The 19,106-nt window shown below is 39.1% G+C and overlaps 1 protein-coding gene across 11 annotated transcripts in view; it reads left to right on the forward strand.

The window, feature by feature from the left end:
• LOC101742254 (cAMP-specific 3',5'-cyclic phosphodiesterase) overlaps positions 1-19,106 on the forward strand; it is a 632,766-nt gene that overhangs the window by 417,536 nt on the left and 196,124 nt on the right. Inside the window, exon 1 of one of the 11 annotated variants that reach the window (XM_062674968.1) lies at positions 8,471-8,625. The exons of the other annotated variants lie outside the window; for them this stretch is intronic. The gene's annotated coding sequence lies outside the window, so the exon portion shown is untranslated. Of the gene's footprint in view, positions 1-8,470; positions 8,626-19,106 lie in introns of those variants that run through there. 11 annotated transcript variants of the gene reach the window in all.

Consider the following 19,106-nt stretch of genomic DNA (forward strand, 5'->3'; position numbering starts at 1 on the left):
GTTAAATAGAATATCGAAATTGGAAATACCCCACCGGAGTCTGCGGATTTGTGTAGCTCGACTGACTTAAGTATTTTCCATATTTCGTGCTCCCGCGAAGGACTCGAGATAAACCCGAGAGGGGACCCTATGTTTGCTGTTGTTTTCGATGATTCTTATGACCAATTGAAGAAGTTTTCACCAAACACACACACACATCGTCGCGACCTAAGGGATAAGACGTCCGGTGCATTCGTGTTGAGCGATGCACCGGTGTTCGAATCCGAGGCGGGTACCAATTTTTCTAATGATTTACGTACTCAACAAATGTTCACGATTGACTTCCACGTTGAAGGAATAACATCGTGTAATAAAAGTGAAACCCGCAAAATTATAGTTTGCGTAATTACTGGTGGTAGGGCCTCTTGTGAAGCAGTAATGCGTTTCGGTTTGAAGGGTGGGGCAGCCGTTGTAACTATATTGAGATCTTAGAACTTATATCTCAAGGTGGGTGGCGGCATTTACGTTGTTGATGTCCGTGGACTTCGATAACCACTTAACACCACGTGAATCCTGAGCCCGTATACCCATATAAGCAATTAAAAAAACCAATGAATTCTGTCCATTTTTGCTTTTGACCTTCTTTAAACCATCTATAGAAACTTTTGGAATTTATGACGTAACTAATAAATTTTCAGTTCCTTTGATATTTTACTACGGTGTTCTAAAACAGGCTCGTTGTTTAACCCTCCCTGCAACATGCCGATGGTTCTAGATTAAGCATGTTCCATTACATTTTCAGTTGTTGCGGAAATTACAAGTAAAGGGGACTCGGAACTACTAACGGATTGAAAATGTACGAAGATTTACGGTCATAAAGCTATGGATTTACATCACTTTATACATACTAGTTGTCCCACGGTAGTCGAAATGCGACTATGATTAATTGAAATTATAAGTTGGTACACTATTATGATTCTATTGTCAAAGACTATTACTTCTTAATCACAGATTTCGCCAAGACTATGTACACCATAGACAAATATTAATAAAGACAAACAAAATTTAATCTATTCTTTTTTTTTTTTTTTTTTTTATGATTGAAGGATTACTGGTGGCCCGGAGGCCTTTCCAGTTTCACCAGGACAGGTGGGCGAGCAAAGGCTCAGCCAGGAGGGGTGGGATTTGCTAACAGCTACCCGAGCGCCTCCGAAGGAGACCTAACAGCTCAAGAGCAGCTGCTTCGCGAATGAATCTACTACCGGATCGGAATCGCGACCCGCTGAGAAGATCCGGCGAGAAACTCAGCGAGCTGATTCATGGGTTAGGTTGCACGGCGAACTCTTTGTCGAGTTCGACGAGTACGGTTACCGAGGTCCCTAAGCCTGCTCCTAGAGCTGAAGGCGTCTAGTGCGAAGGTTATTGGATCTGATGGATCCGTAAGGACGTGTCTAGGGCGTCGACGGTGACTGGCTCCTGCATGATCAGGATTCGGGGAGTAGTCAGCGGCGGCTACGATAAGGCGATTATCATGACGCATAGCCTTATCGAAGTACCGTTCCGACGCTGACTTCATGTATTTCTGTATAGATTCGAGGCCCAGGTCGTCGTGTAGGTCAACGTTCCTCACGAACCACGGAGCTCCGACGGCTAACCTGCAAAAGCGGGATTGTAGAGATTGAAGGGTGTCTATGTGCGTGCGGGCCGCGTGAGCGAACACCACACTCGCGTAAGTCATGACGGGCCTTATGCAAGTTTTGTAAAGTGTCACCTTGTTCCGAAGGGACATTTTACTCCGCTTACAAATCATGGGGTAGAGTCTACCGAGAATAAACGCGGCACGGTCACGGACTGATTTTATATGCGGGCGGAATGTCATCGATGCATCCAGGGTAACGCCCAGGTACTTGACCTTCCTGGCCCAGGGTATGGATTGACTAAAGAGAGTAATCGGGGGTGTGAGATTCCTCCTCCTAATACGGGAGGAAATCCGTGTGGAGCTTCCCCTCTGAAAGAGCACCGCAGTACTTTTCGCTGGGTTGATGTCTATGCGCCATTTTCGGAACCACTGTCCTAGGGCTAGGGCTGCGCTCTGAAGCTTCTTCGCGATTAGGGACTTGTTTCTACTGGAATAGTAAACAGTCGTGTCGTCGGCGAATAAAGCTAAATGGGTCGGCGGCGACCGGGGAATATCGTTAACGAATAAGCTAAATAGGAGGGGTGAAAGGACAGAGCCTTGCGGGACTCCAGCTGTGAGAGGTCGTGGGGAGGAGCGGGTTCCCTCGACTCGATATCGAAAAGAGCGGTTCGACAAGAAGTCCCGTATGATGAGCACGAGACTATCCGGCACACCCATGTTGAATAGTTTGAAAATCAAACCGTTGTGCCAGACTTTGTCGAACGCTTTTGCGACGTCGAAGAAGAGAGCTCCCGTGTATAACGGTTTTGGTCGATTAAGCCCCACAAGAATGTGCTCCGTGAGGCGGTGCACCTGTTGAACGCATGAGTGATTTGTACGGAATCCGAATTGTTCATCGATGAGAATGCCCTTGGATGAGACGAAGTCTCTGAGGCGTTTGTAGAGCAGACGCTCATACAGTTTGCCTAGAGACATGAGGAGGCTAATCGGGCGGTAGCTCGTCGGATGATTTTTTGGTTTACCGGGTTTATGTATGCCGATAACGTCCGCTTCTTTCCACACCGCGGGAAAGATACAGTTCGCCATAGCGGCATTGAAAATAGATGCCAACATCACGATGAGTTGGACGGGTAGAAGTTTAATAACGCGGTTGGATATACCGTCGGAACCGGGAGCCTTGCGAGGACGTAGGTCTTTGATCAAGTCTTTAACTTCCATCGGGGTGACGGGTGGTAACACATCAGAGGGTGGCAAGGAGGCTCTGCGTTCTACCTCACTGTCTACTAATTCTACATGCACAGGGTCCACGGATTGAGTGCTGGGCGTGCACTGGGTTTGCAATGTATCGGCCAGCAGCTCTGCTTTTTCGTCATCATCGAACGCCGTGAGTCGGCCTGAGGGGCCTACGAGGGGGGGCATAGTTACTACCGTATCCGATTTGAGAGTACGAGCTAAGCGGTAGTAAGACCTTTGGGAGGGCGCGAGTCCTTCTAAGAAATCAGACCATCTGGCATCTCGGACTTCGGCGATGCGAGACTTTACGTCGCGTTGTAGGGCACGCATTCGAATACGATTTTCCGCGGTAGGATACCTGTCGTAGGCGCGTATCGAGGCGTTCTTAGCTCTAAGGAGTTCCCTAATATCGTCGGACAATTTGAAGCGGTGAAGGAAGTCCTCCGCTACAACTTGTTTCGATGACCTATCTAATGTCGAGGTGATGTGTGACGTTAAGATGTCTATGGCTTCAGCGGTATCCTGGGGAGACGGGGTAGAGTCCGGGCTAAACGGTAGCGATGGTGGATCAGATTCAGCCAGGCTGATGCCCAGCGTGTGCCAATCCACCACAGTCCTCGTGACGGGAACGGAATCGGGAGCGCGACCGAGCTTCATAACGACGGGACGGTGGTCTGAATCTAACTCTGAAACTACTTCGATCGAGTGTAAGCGCAGAGTTACGTTTTTTAATAACGCTATGTCGAGTATATCCGGGCGATGCGCGATATTTAGCGGGTAGTGAGTCGGGATTAGCGGAGCGACGATATCGAAGGCGAGATTATCGACTAACGCGTCAAGCCGCCTGCCATTCGGGGTTGTGGTGTGTGAGTTCCACCTAATGTGTTTACAATTTAGGTCGCCCGCCAGAATGACAGAGCTCCCCATGCCGAGCAGCGCCTCGATATCACTGCTTAGAACGATCTTATCCGGTGGAAGATAAACGGACGCGATAACGATCGGCGCGTGTCCCGTCAGTGAGATTCGGCACACTGATGCTTCGATATTAGCGAGCGCGGGAGGATCGAGTGGGACGCAATGCAGGGCTCTTCTATAGTAAATGACGGTACCACCACCACGAGCAGAGAGCCTGTCGTTCCTGACCATGTTATAGTTCGCGATTTTAGGGTCACGGCGCGCGGGCTTAAGTAGGGTCTCCTGCACTAAAAAGATATCAATTTGATGGTCACGCAAAAAGTCAGAAACCTGATCACGCTGATTTGCGAGACCGTAAGCGTTAAAAAATCCTATCGTTACGGATAGGGGCTTTATTCTACTTATATACGCCATTGATTACCGGCGGAGTGAGGGGAGGACGTACGTATTTAATGACGCGTATACGTCGGCGTATTCTTGCACAACGGCGATAAAGTGTTGTGCAGTGGAGGCAGAGCGAATGGCGTCGCCCAAAGCGTTAACGCGCTCAAAGTTGATCGACTGAAAGAAGTCGATCGCTAAAGCGAGATTGTCGGACGCGGTCGGAGGGCAAGTCGCGGGAGAGGGACGAGTCGCGGGGGCGGGACGAATCGCGGAGGAGGGAGTTGTAGCCGTGTTCATGTACGGCAGCGGTTTCGCCCAGGCCGAGACACTGGGCACCGGCGCCGGAACGAACGCTGGCTTAGCCTGCGACACAGAGGGTGCCGAGGCTTTGATGTGTGGGCCGGAAGCTCGGAGGCGGTTTTGGCGGGCGACGCGGCGATTTATTTTCGGGGCTCGAGGGCATCCGCGGTAATTTGCGGGGTGACTCTGTGTTCGACACAGGACGCAGCTAGGCGGTTCTGTCGCGGTTTTTTGATCGCGAGTGCATAGGGCCGTGGCGTGATCGCCTAAGCACTTGACGCATCGGGGGCGCGCGTGACAGTTACGGGAAGAATGCCCGTATAATTGGCAGTTATGGCACTGGCTAGGTGTGCCTTTCTTGTGTGGGGTTTCGACTGCGATTCCGGAAAGGCTACAGACCGTTCGGATGTTGAATATTTGCTTACCCTCGGGGGTAGGCTGGAGGGCGACGAGAACCATATTATATGGCTCCCTTCCGCGGCCTGTGTGCATGCGGTGTACGGAGTTAACCGGTAGGCCTTGTTCGAGAAGGTCTGCCTTGACGAGCTCGGCATCCAACTCTTTAGGGATGCCACGTATAACGGCACGGAGTTCGCGCTCCTCCTGGAGCGTATATGTGTGGAAACTTATACGCTCCTTACGGAGGTAAGAAGAGAGGGCCCTATGGTCGTCGGATGTTCGAACCTTAATTTGAATGCCGTTCGCGAGGTTACGGGCATTCGTAAAATTGATATTTTTGGCCTTAAGGGCCAGGGAAACTCGTTCCCAAGCTGCCTTCTCTTGAAGGATTACCGGGGGAGGGGTCTGGGCTTTATTTTGTGCCACCGGACGCGGCGACGGAGTGGCACGGGCTGGAGGCGCAACGGGAGTCTGAGGGCGGGGGCGCGACGCGTTCGCGGCTTTGCTAATTTTAGCGGCCGCGGGAGCTCGAGACTCCGCGGCACGCTTCTTACCCTTTTGCACCAGGGTGAAACCATCCGTCGATGAGGCGGGAGCGAGGTCGACCTCCATCTCCGAGTCAGAGTCGGAGGACGAGGAGGCGGGCGCAGGTGACCTACGAGTAGGTGTTTTGGAGGGCGCAACGGAGGCCGCGGATGATCGCGCTGCTGGAACGGTGACCACGGCGGACGACGCAGCAGTTTTACTCGCCAGTATAGGCGACGCGGGAACGGCAGGCACGACGGAGGCTGCGGTGCTCGATGCAGAAGCTTTGCACGCAGGTACAGGCGACGCAGGAGCAGCGAGCTCGGTGGAGTCCACGAGAGGGCTCGCAGTGTGATCGGCCTTGAAGGCCTGAAACTCGGAAGTGAGCTTTGGGTAGCGAAGCCGGAGAAATTCCGCAAATACAGCGTCCATGATGTCTACGTGCCCAGGTGGGGCTACCCTGGGTCTTAGAAAACACTCGCCTTGCGGCGAGGCCCCAACTTCTCGGACCTGAGCGGTTCTATTGAACACAGGTGGCGATGCGGCACGATTACTGCAGGACAAAGAAAAATCACAACAAAACGGAAATAACAAAAAGAAACAAAATAATTAAACACTTCCAGGAAGACAGTTTGTCGGCAGATGTACCACGAACACAGAAATAACAAAAGGAAACAAAACAAATAAAAACTTCCAGGAAGAGCACTTAGTCGGCAGATGTACCACGAACACAGGCCGCGCGAACAATGGCCGGGCTAACAAAAGCCGGGCGAACAAAGGCCGGGCGATCGAGTGGTCGATGAGCACGTCCGCGCGTGACGGGTGCCTCTATCGGAATGAATTAATCTATTCTCAATTTGACCACAGACTTAATATAAGCAATAAGAAAAGTTTGACAATAAACAAATAGTATGCATGCGTGTGTGTCAAATACATGGTAGTGTGTGTAATGTATTTTTATGCATAATTTAAAAAAATATTAACATTCTGCATTCCTTCTCTATTATCTCTCTACGTGTCGGAAATTTCGTACTCCTCCGTCCGTGCAATTTTCGTAAAAAGGGGTGCAAAGTTTTTGCTTCACGTATTAATATACAGATAGTCTTTATACAGCTCGCTCGTCGACTTTATCAAATCAGTAAATAGTTTATAACAGCACAAAACAGCATAGTATTAAAAAGATCAAGAAATAAAAAAATAAAAGAATAAACGCCAGATTATGACGTAAAAGTTTTTTTTTTATAGTAAAAATACTCTATTTTAATTACAAGTTCATACAAACTACCTATAATTAAAAAAATCAAATTTGATCCTGAATATACGATCCTGAATGTAGGTCTCAAAAATATAATGTATCATGTCAAGTTATCAATGTTTGTATTACAGAATACCTAGTTCCATATTCCTTATTATTATTCCGAATATGAATATCATATAAATATGAAACAGTATTCATAACACGTTTCATATTAGTAAAAATATTCGATCTGTATAAAATAACAGATATAAATGAGCGACGCAGTCGTCTTTGTATACCCAGGCTAAAGTTTAGTAATTCCTTAATAATAATAATAAATATCATACGAAAAACATCGAGTGTCATTTTAAAAACAAGAGATGTTAAATAATATCCTAAATTTCAATGTGAGAACGAAATCCGTTTACGGTAGAAGTATTCACACTTTATTTCCTAGTCCTGATTGTAATTTATTATAATTTATCAGGACGGGTTGTGATTACCTGCCGGCGACTATTGAATTTTGACCAAGGCAGCAGGATCCAGGAGGAGCAAGGATCAGCGGAAACGTGCTACGAATCCTACGAATACGGGTTGGTTTTACCGTCCCGGATACTTCTGCCGCGAAAAGATCATTCGTTCCAGTCTGCAGCGAAGGGTTACCAATAACTCAGTTCCATTGAGGCGTAGTCCTTACATCCAATATTAGATTACGACATTCACGTTCTGCCGCCTTTAGAATCAAATAATTGTTTAATAGCAATTAACCCGCGCAATTACTTAAACATTTACCATGATTACAAAATTACCTTTAATAATGGTGAAGAATACAATAAAAAAGATTCGATAGCTTAACAGAACAAAAATTACCTTCAATAATAATAGAACACAATAGAAAAGGCTCGATGATTTAACAGAACACAACTACAATATAAATATACGACTCTATTAATTTATGCCCATTATTAAGATCCTCGTGTAAACTAAACACTAGACAAAAAAATACACAATCCTTAAAGCGAACCGAAGCCATTTGCTAACCCAAGAAGCTTAGTAATTTTCGCTGCACAAAGCAGAGAAACCATTAATAATTAATTACCTTTAGACGTTACTGAACAAGAAATCTTCAAGAAACCTTTGAAAGAAGGATAGCGGCCTTTTGTTTAGTAACACTTAATTTTCATTCACTAAAATATTTCTATAGTAGAGAACCGGTACACGGTTGGGTATTCCAATTTATATTCGTATCATTAAAAATCGTTTATTAAAAAAAACTTGTCTACTCTGATACCTAGAAATTTTATAAAAAAAAACTTATATACAGACTAACCGTACTTGCCCGCTTCGCTGGGCATTTAAAATGAAAATTATTATTGATTGTCATTATTATTAGGAAGTCCAACACTAATATAAATATTAGCCTATCCATTAACTACATGTATTTTCTACATGGATACCAAGTTTCAAGTCAATCGGATGCATGGTTCAGTAGTTATAACGGAACATCCGTAAAAACCACTGTAGATTTATATATGTATTAGTATAGATAAACATACTTACAATTTTATTTGGATCATCACATCGCTATAACAATAGAATAATAATTGTAGATAAACAATAATAACTTTCAGTTTCCGATGTACATATGTAATATTTCACTTTAGTCAATACATGATATTTGAAATATGTATTTTGGTAACTAATCACTGAGAAGATATTTAAGTTTTAAGTTTTGAGCTCTTAACAAAATGTTAAAATTACGAAAAGACGGAAAACTCAATGCACTTTCATGTAAATCAGTGAATGTAAGAGCGTTTGAGAATGTAAATCGTTATCGCAGTGCGAAGTGCATAATAATGGTGGCGCTGACGATAAGCGCAGGCCGGGCAAAGCGGCCGCGCCGCTGACGGCAGTTACAGTCGGTTGGCACGCGCGGCTACACGCGCCTACAGTGCGGGCCCGTGCCGCCCGCCGCCGCTCACGCTTCCGCCTCCGCTACCTCTCGCATCCTCAGGTAAACATATACGAGTGACATCGTACAATCTTGACCCGACCCATACACCAAACTAAAGCGCTCGAACGACATTGGCAACTAATTAAAAACACAATATTTATATTACACCGGCCAGTAGGTTTGGAGTGTTAACAAAAATTTAAGTGTTCCAATGATTTATTTTTGTAGCGGGAACAGGTGTTTCGATGACATATTCGACAGAACAAATAACCAACGCGAACATGAATACAACGTAAAATGATAGGAATTAAAACAGCACTTAAAGAAAACACAAAGTTTAGCGATTGTATTTTACGGTTATGAATTATGATGGAGTTGAAACTATACGAAGACTTGAACATTGTGATCTGAAGACTACCGATAGATTGGATTCATAAACATAATAAGCCCTCACAATGAAAGCAACAAAACTCCTAATGATGAATGATCTTGATGATGAATCTAAAAAGTTGCCTATATGCTACAAGAAGATGATCACACTTAATTGCCCAAGAGGATATCACCTAAACGTGAATGGATCAATGTATGAGTATTTTGAAATAGATCTTCTTATCGGTTATAAAGGCCTTGAGATGAGCCTGGTTCTATCTACTTATCAAGATTAATGACACTAATACGTTTATTACAAGTGGCTTGGAAATTTAGTGTACATTCTGAGACGGTCTTCTCTCTAAACAAAGTGCGTAATAATTATCTTTGCCGAATACGCTGATCGAATTGATTAGCAATATTTTTACGAAAAGAACTTATTTGTTTTTTTTTTTAGGACAAGCATATTTCAAATCATAGTCTTTATAAGCATGATTTTAAAATGCCACATCTTCAGCTCAAATAATGCGAAATATGTGGCCGTTTTTATTTTGAATTTGAATAGCTAGATTATTATCTACTGAACGCTAACAATCTGTTAGCACTCGATATTCGTACCAATTTATATTCAAAAATCACCTACCTCACGTATTCATTATATCGGTGTTATAATCACAAATTTTATATCCAGCTCTCACGCGACACGATTCCAGATATTTCATAAGTTATTCTTCATATTGGTTTTGTTCAAACCAACCACGATTTCTTACGCTCGCTTATTAGAAAACTTATTTTATTTTCTGAATTTAGACCCGTTAATAGAATGTAGAATAAAGTTTCACAAATATAACTCAATAAAATCTACGTGCGTTTTGTTCACACAGGGGAAAGGTTATGGAATCAATACTTACCACGTGAGCTTAGAAATCAATTTTAATTTAAATTAAATTTAAAAAAAAGTTGTAATTCAACTTAATTTTACTTTTTGAAATAAAATACGTTTTTCTGAAATCTTCAAAATTTCGAATTTGTATAAAATAGATATATTAAGTTTTAATGAAACAAACACCAGAGGCCACTTTTCGTGTTCATTTTGAACGTACAAACCAGACTTTTAAAAAAATATTTGTTCTTTTATCTGCTAAACAATGTATGAGTCATTTTCGGAAATTCCTTTCAGGGTTAAATATTCTGTGACTTTATTGTTAACTATTTAAAACTTGATTGCACATAGAACAACGAAAGATCTACTCAGTCATTTTAGTTTTTACTAAACAAAATCATATTAGTTATTACATAATAGAGCTGTGTTATAGGAAAACAAACACAATTTCCATGGACATTGCTTTGAAAGGTTTTGGATCTGACCTTTGAGTCGCTTGAGCAATAAATCAAATAGATAAGAACTCAAGCAGCTACAATTTGTAGCCCAAGTAAGGACTTTACAGTTAATAAATAGAACTTCTGTTTACGACCTCACAACGCTTGATTAATTGGTCGTAAACGCTTATTCGATCTATTATGGTCTTCCAATCGAATGCTTACAAAAAAAAAAAAATGATGACTGATAATTTCTACTCAAATAAAAAAGCAGAAAAGGCACTTACTTATATTTAAATTGAATTTGTCATCGATGGATAGGCTAATCGTAATGACGCCTCATAGATATAATAAATTGCTTAAATTAAATTTAAAAATTTAATTAAATTACTTATTATATCAGTTTTCTTAGTATCGACAACAAACCAGCAAAAGCAGATCGCCGTTGCCAAAATCCGCATGGAATCCATCATTATCATTACATATCTTGATTTTCTTTTTTATTATTGTGGCAGTATTTTTAAATACTAAAGCTAATTTATTTTTATTGCTTAGATGGGTGGACGAGCTCACAGCCCACCTGGTGTTAAGTGGTTACTGGAGCCGATAGACATCTACAACGTAAATGCGCCATCCACCTTGAGATATAAGTTCTAAGGTCTCAGAATAATTACAACGGCTGCCCCACCCTTCAAACCGAAACGCGGCAGAAATAGGCAGGGTAGTGGTCCCTACCCGCGCGAACTCACAAGAAGTCCTACCACCATTAAAACACCAGTAAACTTTAGACTGCAAACCGCATACTGCTGAACAAATGTAAAAGTCGATAAAAATTTCAAAATGTCGATTAATAAATCCAACAAAAAGCCAATCACTAGCCAACTGTAACATTGAACTTATTTCACCTCCTCGCACGGCATATTAGCATATACATTATTTCACATAAAATTTCTGGAAACATTATATTATTATATGTTGGGGAGTTCATGAATTCTTGAAATACTAACAACATCACATGTAAATAGGACCTAAAAACCCTTCAGGCACACGCCCTAGCACAAATTTATATATTTTTCATGATTAAAGCACGCCAGAATTCGCTTACGTAAACCAATTTCTAATTAATTTAGTATATTGTTCAATATTCAAAATAGATTCATGAAAATAATTTATATAGGTGTACCATTTACAACACATACATTACTTACTAAGTAAATAAGTCCCAATGAAGTTAAAGAAAGCAATTCATTAATAATACGTAGAAAATACATTTATTATTAATAGGTTCCAGCGATTTAGATATTTTGCGTTTATTTTGGTATTCATTGGTTATGTAGATTCAGGAGGGTCCTAGCCGACGTGCAAGATTTTTTCTAATTACACAAACAAACGTTTCTATCTTTTATTATTTCTTTGATGGTGGGCGACCGAAAGGCCTCCTTGTGTAAAATAGTTAGTGGAGCCCATAGACATAAACAGCACATATACCGCTACCCCATTTTGAGATGTAAATTGTAAGAGATGTTAGCCCCAGTGTTATAGTAAAATTACTGCCTAACCCTTAAAACCGAAATACATTAATACTGCGATATTGGTAGGCAGCAGCTTGGCTCTGCCCCTGGCATTGCTGACGTCCATGAACGATGGTAACCACTCAGCATGAAGTGGGCCGTATGCTCGTCTGCCCCTACGGCAATAAAGCAGAAACAACCCTAATACAGTGTTATTTCCTCTACTACGCAAGACCTGTGCATTCTGAAATGAGATAGCCCCTAGCCTTTAAATAGTATGCACCCGCTATTTTATTTCCGACAGGGCTTAGTGCCTCACATAGCGGCCGACAAATTTAATCTACCGCTTTACACCGGGCTCTCGCTTGTCTGTCTGTGCCAATTAACTATTATCTTAAAGCGGAGAATGCTCTTTGTCCGCAAGACTTACTCTCATGATTCGCTAACCTTATAATATTTATATCGACTAATAAATCATTCTATCGGAATTTTATCAAGTTTTTATTTATTATTAGTATTAGTAGTATTTGCTTAAAATATCGTTTACGGGCTTGAATTTTTTTTTTTTTTGCTTCATCCTGGAACTTTTTCGTGATTCCGTGTTAGGCATTACGTTATTATTTACTTTGAAGACTGAAAATGTCTGCGATATTTGACATCGCTATAGTCGCATGGCTTAATACGAGCACACGTTACCATTTATCATTTAGGCCATGACAACTTCTAGTCTTCTAGAAGTATGTATCCGGCTCGAAGAACCAAAATGTAGGGTGCATTGTGAGTTTGTTATTTAAAGATTATGTTGCTTAAAAATGTTATTGTTAAAATATGAAGTAAATCGATGAAATGTTAAAGTTATGAATGCACCCGGGTGACGCGGCTGTTGATCGTGCACTAACGATTTGTGGAAATAAAGTTAACGCGTCAGCGAATTATGCTGACAAAGGTGATCGGTAATATATCACCGAACAAGAAGTTTTTACTAAATTGTAAAACTGTTTACGGTGCTCTTTATTGACACTCAAATTATTCGAAACAAATTCGCAAAGTATAAAATAAATGTACTTACCTGTATAGGCAGAATAATAATAAAATTAACTTACATTATTCTATTGTAATGTGATATGAATTTCGACCGTTTCGTGGAAATGTCTTTTGTATTTCTTAGTAGAACGTATTTGATCATGCCTGAAATAATAAATGTATATAGAAATTCAAATTAATAAAATGATATTATATGATTGTTTCTTTCAAAATCTCGGAAAACACGGGATTGACTGTTACGTAAATCACAATATATGGAATAAAAATACAGATGTGCTTTATATTTAGTTTATGAAATTTAAATACAAAGAGGTTCTTTACCAATTCTACGTTAGATAATAATTAATTCTTCATAATACAGCGGATTGTTTTACTTGTGATGGGAAATTATGAGCCCCATCGGATATGTGCCGAGACCCTGAATATTTCTGCCCGAAGCAGTCGAGATTTCCTTTCCAAGGTATGATAGATCTACCCATATCAATACATATAAACATTCATAATATAACAATAGAATTCAATTTGTCTGTATGTTTAAGAAAAGTTATAAAAATACAAAGGGGAATAAAAAGAGATCGATGAGCGATTTTTCTTAATTGTCTTTTATCTCTATTTTAGTTTTTTCATTCACATCTTCAAAATTACTAAGCGGTTTTTCGTGTACCTCTCACAAATAGATAATAAATTATAATTGACTTTCAATAAAACCAAATTTTACCATATTTTTTTTATATAATTTACTTTTATGTAAGAAGTTACATAGTAAATAATAATATTAATACGAAAGTAGCTCTGGCTGTTTGTTATATTTTCACGCCCAAACAGCTGAACCGATTTTGACGAATTCGATTTGGAAACACAAAACAGACCTTTGATCCCGCTGCTGAACACAGAACGCCCAACCACACGAAATAGACGTATAGTTAACGCAGGAAAATCTGCGAGCGGAAAGCTAGCTATTCAATAAAATTGAAATTTCCATCCTATACTAGAGGTCCCGCAGTAGTCGAAATTCGACTATAATTAATTGGAATTGTAAACTTGTACACTATTATGATTGTATTTTATACTTCTATAATCACAAATTTCGCCAAGACTACACTATAAAATATATTAACAAAGACAAACAATATTTAATCTATTCTCAATTTGACAACAGACGTCAAGAACAAAAGTTTGACAATAAATAGTATGCATGCGTGTGTGCGTCAAATACATGGTATGTAGTGTGTGTAATGTTTTCTTTATTGATTTAATGTATCTTTTATGCATTATTTAAAAAAAATATTAGCATTGTGCACTTCTTCTCTATATTCTCTATAAGTGTGGAAAATTTCATACTCCTCCGTCCGCACAATTTTCGTAGAAAGGGATACAAAGTTTTTGCTTCACGTATTAATATATAGATAATGTGGTGATATTAAACGTCACGTATACTGTATCTACGCAACTTGGTATATATTGGTCAATACAATAGATGTTTAATTCGATAGTTATAAATGGAATTTACCACTTACAGGTCTTGTAAATTTTACTCTTCTCATTTCAAATTCCTGTCATGTGTACATGACCTGTATTTCCATAATGAAGTGGAAAAAAAATCCCATAATATATTTTTCTATTAAATTAACTGCATTAAATCTATCAAAGGTTTTTGTAGCCTCTGTAAATTCTTAATTATCAGTAATTATAATATGATATTAAAATTATACTCTCACATTGCGTCGATTGTATCTGGCGTCTCGTTACCAGATCTTTAATTGTCTATTACTTTGATGTCGGCGTTCAGATCTTTTAATTATATTATATTTTTTTCTAAGCTCTTTGTTCTGAATAATAATGTATTTGTATTAAATGTGTTTACGAGTCGACAACTGTGTGCACCCATAGACACTAAAACAACCACAACCCATATTGAAACGTGAGGATATTATATATAGTAATAAAATATAATATATAAATACAAGATAAAAAAAACAGCTATTCTAATCTTGAAGAAAACGCACACTTTTCGTAAGATACTTTTCGTAAGATAACATTATGCCAAAAACAAATTGTGCCTTTGCTTGAAACGTCACTATATGGATAAAGTATTCATTGATCCAAATTACAAAACACAAAATTAACTGTTTTGGTTATCTATGGCCTTAATTGACCGACCAATCCATTTACCGCTTTTGATTAAGCTTTACACAGTAGATGAAACCCTTTGCGTTCGAGACACGAGCTTCCTAAGAGTCTAAGGACTATGTTAACAAAGCCGCAGAAATGTATCAATGTGTTAAGAAATTAAATGTTACTTAACATGATTGTTCTCTTTGTGTTGAGTTTCCTAGAAGTTATTGTTACCATTCTACCACGCAGTAATCATGCGTTTGGCTTTGAGGAATAAGATAGCTATACCCTAAGGGAGACTTACTTGTTTAATGCTAAACACTAGAGAGGTTGGGAGCTTACGTACTGAAAACTACACATCACACACAATGTAAATATGATGTCCTATCAAAAAATTTACTTCTTACATAAAGAATATTCAGACCAAAATAAATCAAGGAATATCTCCAAATACTATTCCATGGAGCGATGCTTCGAAATCAGAATTAGAGATTGCGAGTATGATACAAAAAAATCTCGGAGGTCCAAGAGTCGGCCAAGTGTTGGTTGAAACCTTTATAGTAAGTCAATGCAAGAGCTCTTTTACCTAATTACACAAATAGAAACACTAACAAAACGAACAGAAGCCACTACAAAAACTTAATATATTGTGCTGCTATTTATTATGAATCCGTTTTACACAAGTAGAAATTTCTTCCAAATACCTTTTTATGCATTTTGGTGACTTGACGTCACTTCGATAGTCGAGTTCCCGTATTAATCTGCGTTGGTTAATTAGTGCTGTTGGCTATAATAGTTTCACAGAAATCTATGCTATAATACGTTTTAATTGCGGCAAGTATAATTGCTATTTTATTCGTGTTGCAGGTTTGCACAAAGTTCCTACTGTAATAACAATTTTATCTCCGTCGATCTTGCTAATTACATTCGCTTATAGATAATGAATTGAGTTTATCTAAATAAAGGGAAGAGCGCTTTAGAATATACTAATATTGTAAAATCAAGCGTGCAAGATGCAAGACAGCCAAATGTCACGGTGTTAATATGTATCCCTGAATTTGATCAAAAACATTCAAATTTGACTATGGGAAGGCTAAGCACTGTCTAATCATAAAATGTAATAATTGGTGGTAAAAAAAAAACTGTAGATAAACAAGAAAACAAAGAAAAATGAGAACTCACTAAAATTTCGTAAACCGTTTTTATATTTTTGACATTATTTTTTTTAAATTGCACGTCAATTGCTCCAACTGAGTACTGCGACCTTACACCTCATGTCGTGAGGTGGGCAGCAGTAATTTACATTGTAGATGTCTATGGGCTCCGAAAATCACTTAATACCAGACGGACCGTGAGCTCGTCCACCCAATCAACCAATAAAAATAAAAAGACCGATCTCTGCCTACCTTTATTGGTTAGGGAACCATTTTCTATGAATAAACTATGTTATAGTGCTGGTAATTTCTGACACGATAACTTTACCTTACTATCATAACACTGAAAAGGGATTTTGTGTTTATAGATTATTTTTTTCAATCTAGTGTTTCAACGAGTCTACCACTATGAAACATTTAGTTTAGTTTCGAACGCTTAGTTTGACAGTGGTAGATTATTAACAACATAGTAAACAAAATTTAAATGAAACAAAAAATCTTACATGCCAGGCCTTTTTATGGATTTTAAAGAATTATTCCAATACGTGTGTTAAATTTAATTTGATTATTCAGTTATTCTATTGGTTTTTAAGTTAACTGTCGAATATTCTGCTGCACGAACTTTGTCGCTTTGTCTCAACATAACTTTAGTTGCACAAGGCTAAATGTCATCGATTTTAAACAATTTATTTATCTTTTTAGACGATTAGATTGAAAAATAATAATAATAAATTAGAACTGTATATTCCTGCAAGTCATTTAGAATTTTAAACCTATTATACCCAAATCATTCTCATGTTTTAGTCATACGTCAAGCTGTTTACTCTACCGTAAAATGCAATATCACCTTTGGTTCGAAGTCAAACAGTTGAATGAACTAAACGTTTCTTTGTCACGCCAATCAAGTAGAATACTTATTGTGGATTGGCGTTTTAAAAACAAACTCTTTTACGTTCGAATCGTGACTAATAAATTTCTCATCGGTAGCGCTCTAGTATTTAGTTTAAATAGTCTTCCTTCTTTTTCTCGACCTTATCCCACTAGGTGGGGTTGGCACAGCTAATTTTTCTCTTCCATTCTCTTCTATCAGCCGTCATCTCAACACTCACTCCCCTCTCTCTCTCATATCGTCATTCACACACTCCATCCATGTCTTCTTTGGTCGACCTTTTCCTCCTCTACCTTGCACATTTCCATACATCTTCTAGTCACATCTATCTTCTCTCTACGCATCCCATGTCCATATCACTCTAACCGTCCGCTCTTAAATTTGTCGATTACCCGTGCTACTTTCACACTTCCTCTGATATACTCATTTTTTTATTTAAATACACAGGCCTTATATCTAGCCATTTATAGTCGCATGTAAATTTTATATGTTTATGAAATTCTTACTGGAGACGTCAAATACCTAGTTTGAAGAAAGCTTGTTGACACAAATGATCTCGCTAACGGAGATTCTCTATAAATGTTTTGAGTTTTGTTGAAGTGAAAACTTCGTAAGCTCCAGTGCGATTTGACAAAGCGGAGATTACATTCGAAAAGCGTCGCTGAAAATAGACGATAATAGGCACAACAACAAAGATAAATATAGAACAAGACATGATAATATGACAAGGGAAATCGATAAGGCTTAGCCTGTGGCATAATGAAATAATGCACTTCTGAACTTTTCACTTCTGTCGCGTGTAAATTAAATATGTATGTACATTACTTTCCCGTCCGCGCGTAGTCGAAATTGCCGCATAGGCTACGAAACTTTAGGTGATGGAAAAACCCCCTTTTCTTTTATGTTTTCAATTTACTAACAAGCCATCGTATATGTTTAGTTACATATTCATAAAAACACAACGATCGGATAACACCTGTTAAATACAAACAATAACAATAGGTTTCTACGTTCTATTTATGTGGCGAAATAAAACACACACATAAACACACGACTCTATTATTGGTGTATTGTGTACCACATTTTTCCTTGGTTTTAGTATTGATATTTTAAAAAGAATCTGACTATTTCCAAATTTTTTATTAATAATACTATGTATTAACAATTTCAATAGCTACTAAACAAAAAAAAGTAAACCATTGTAAAACAAAGCAGAAAATTATTGTCCAATATTTTGTCTTTTTGGAAGAAAAACCTGACTATTTTTAGACTTGTCATTGAGAAAATTAAAGCACGTTTTGACGAAAAACTAAACAAAAAAGGGCTTGGTTCGTATACGGATTTTGCTAGCAGTTAGTGAAACTATTTCCCAAAAAAATATTATGAGTATCTTCGCATACCTTGATACATGAAGTTGAAGTTTCCGGTAGGCAGCAGCTTGGCTCTGCCCCTGGCATTGCTGAAGTCCATGGGAGACGGTAACCACTCACCATCAGGTGGGCCGTATGCTCGTCTGCATACAAGGGCAAAAAAAAAAAGTTGAATTGTTAACTGAATTGGAATAACCCTTGAACTAACACATGACTCAGTATGAAAGCACCTCATGACCTTCGGCTAGTACTATATGTAGGACAGGAAATTATTATGAATACTATTACCGTACAACACGAACGAATGTTGAGAAAAACTCGAAAAAAAATATGATTAGCATTAAGAACAACAACTTTTTCAATTAAAAACTTTGTGCTCATAAATTCAATTAAACATATTTTGGAGAATTAAACGTCGACCCTTTTACGTAACACATCAGATGCGTTAAAAAAAAATTATAACGGAAATGAACAAGGTCGTAAATTCCAAAAAAAAAGTCGTGGTATCTATCACACAAAGGGGATTAATTAATTTTGTACCCAAAAATAAAATAGGAAGTATTCTTGGATTCACAGAGTAATAATTGTACTGCATGATACAATTTTCGGGTAATCCAGATTATTTCCCCTGTGTAACGTTAAATTGTGGAGGTGAACACCCGAGGCGGGTTTCTCTTTAACTTAGTTAAAGAAATTTTGTAATACAAACAAAAAGTACTCGTATATAGAACGAATCCGGCTTATGTTTTCCAATTAGAAAAAACTTAAG

The sequence above is a fragment of the Bombyx mori genome, chromosome 22 (assembly GCF_030269925.1).
Source record: "Bombyx mori chromosome 22, ASM3026992v2".
Taxonomy (NCBI): domain Eukaryota; kingdom Metazoa; phylum Arthropoda; class Insecta; order Lepidoptera; family Bombycidae; genus Bombyx; species Bombyx mori.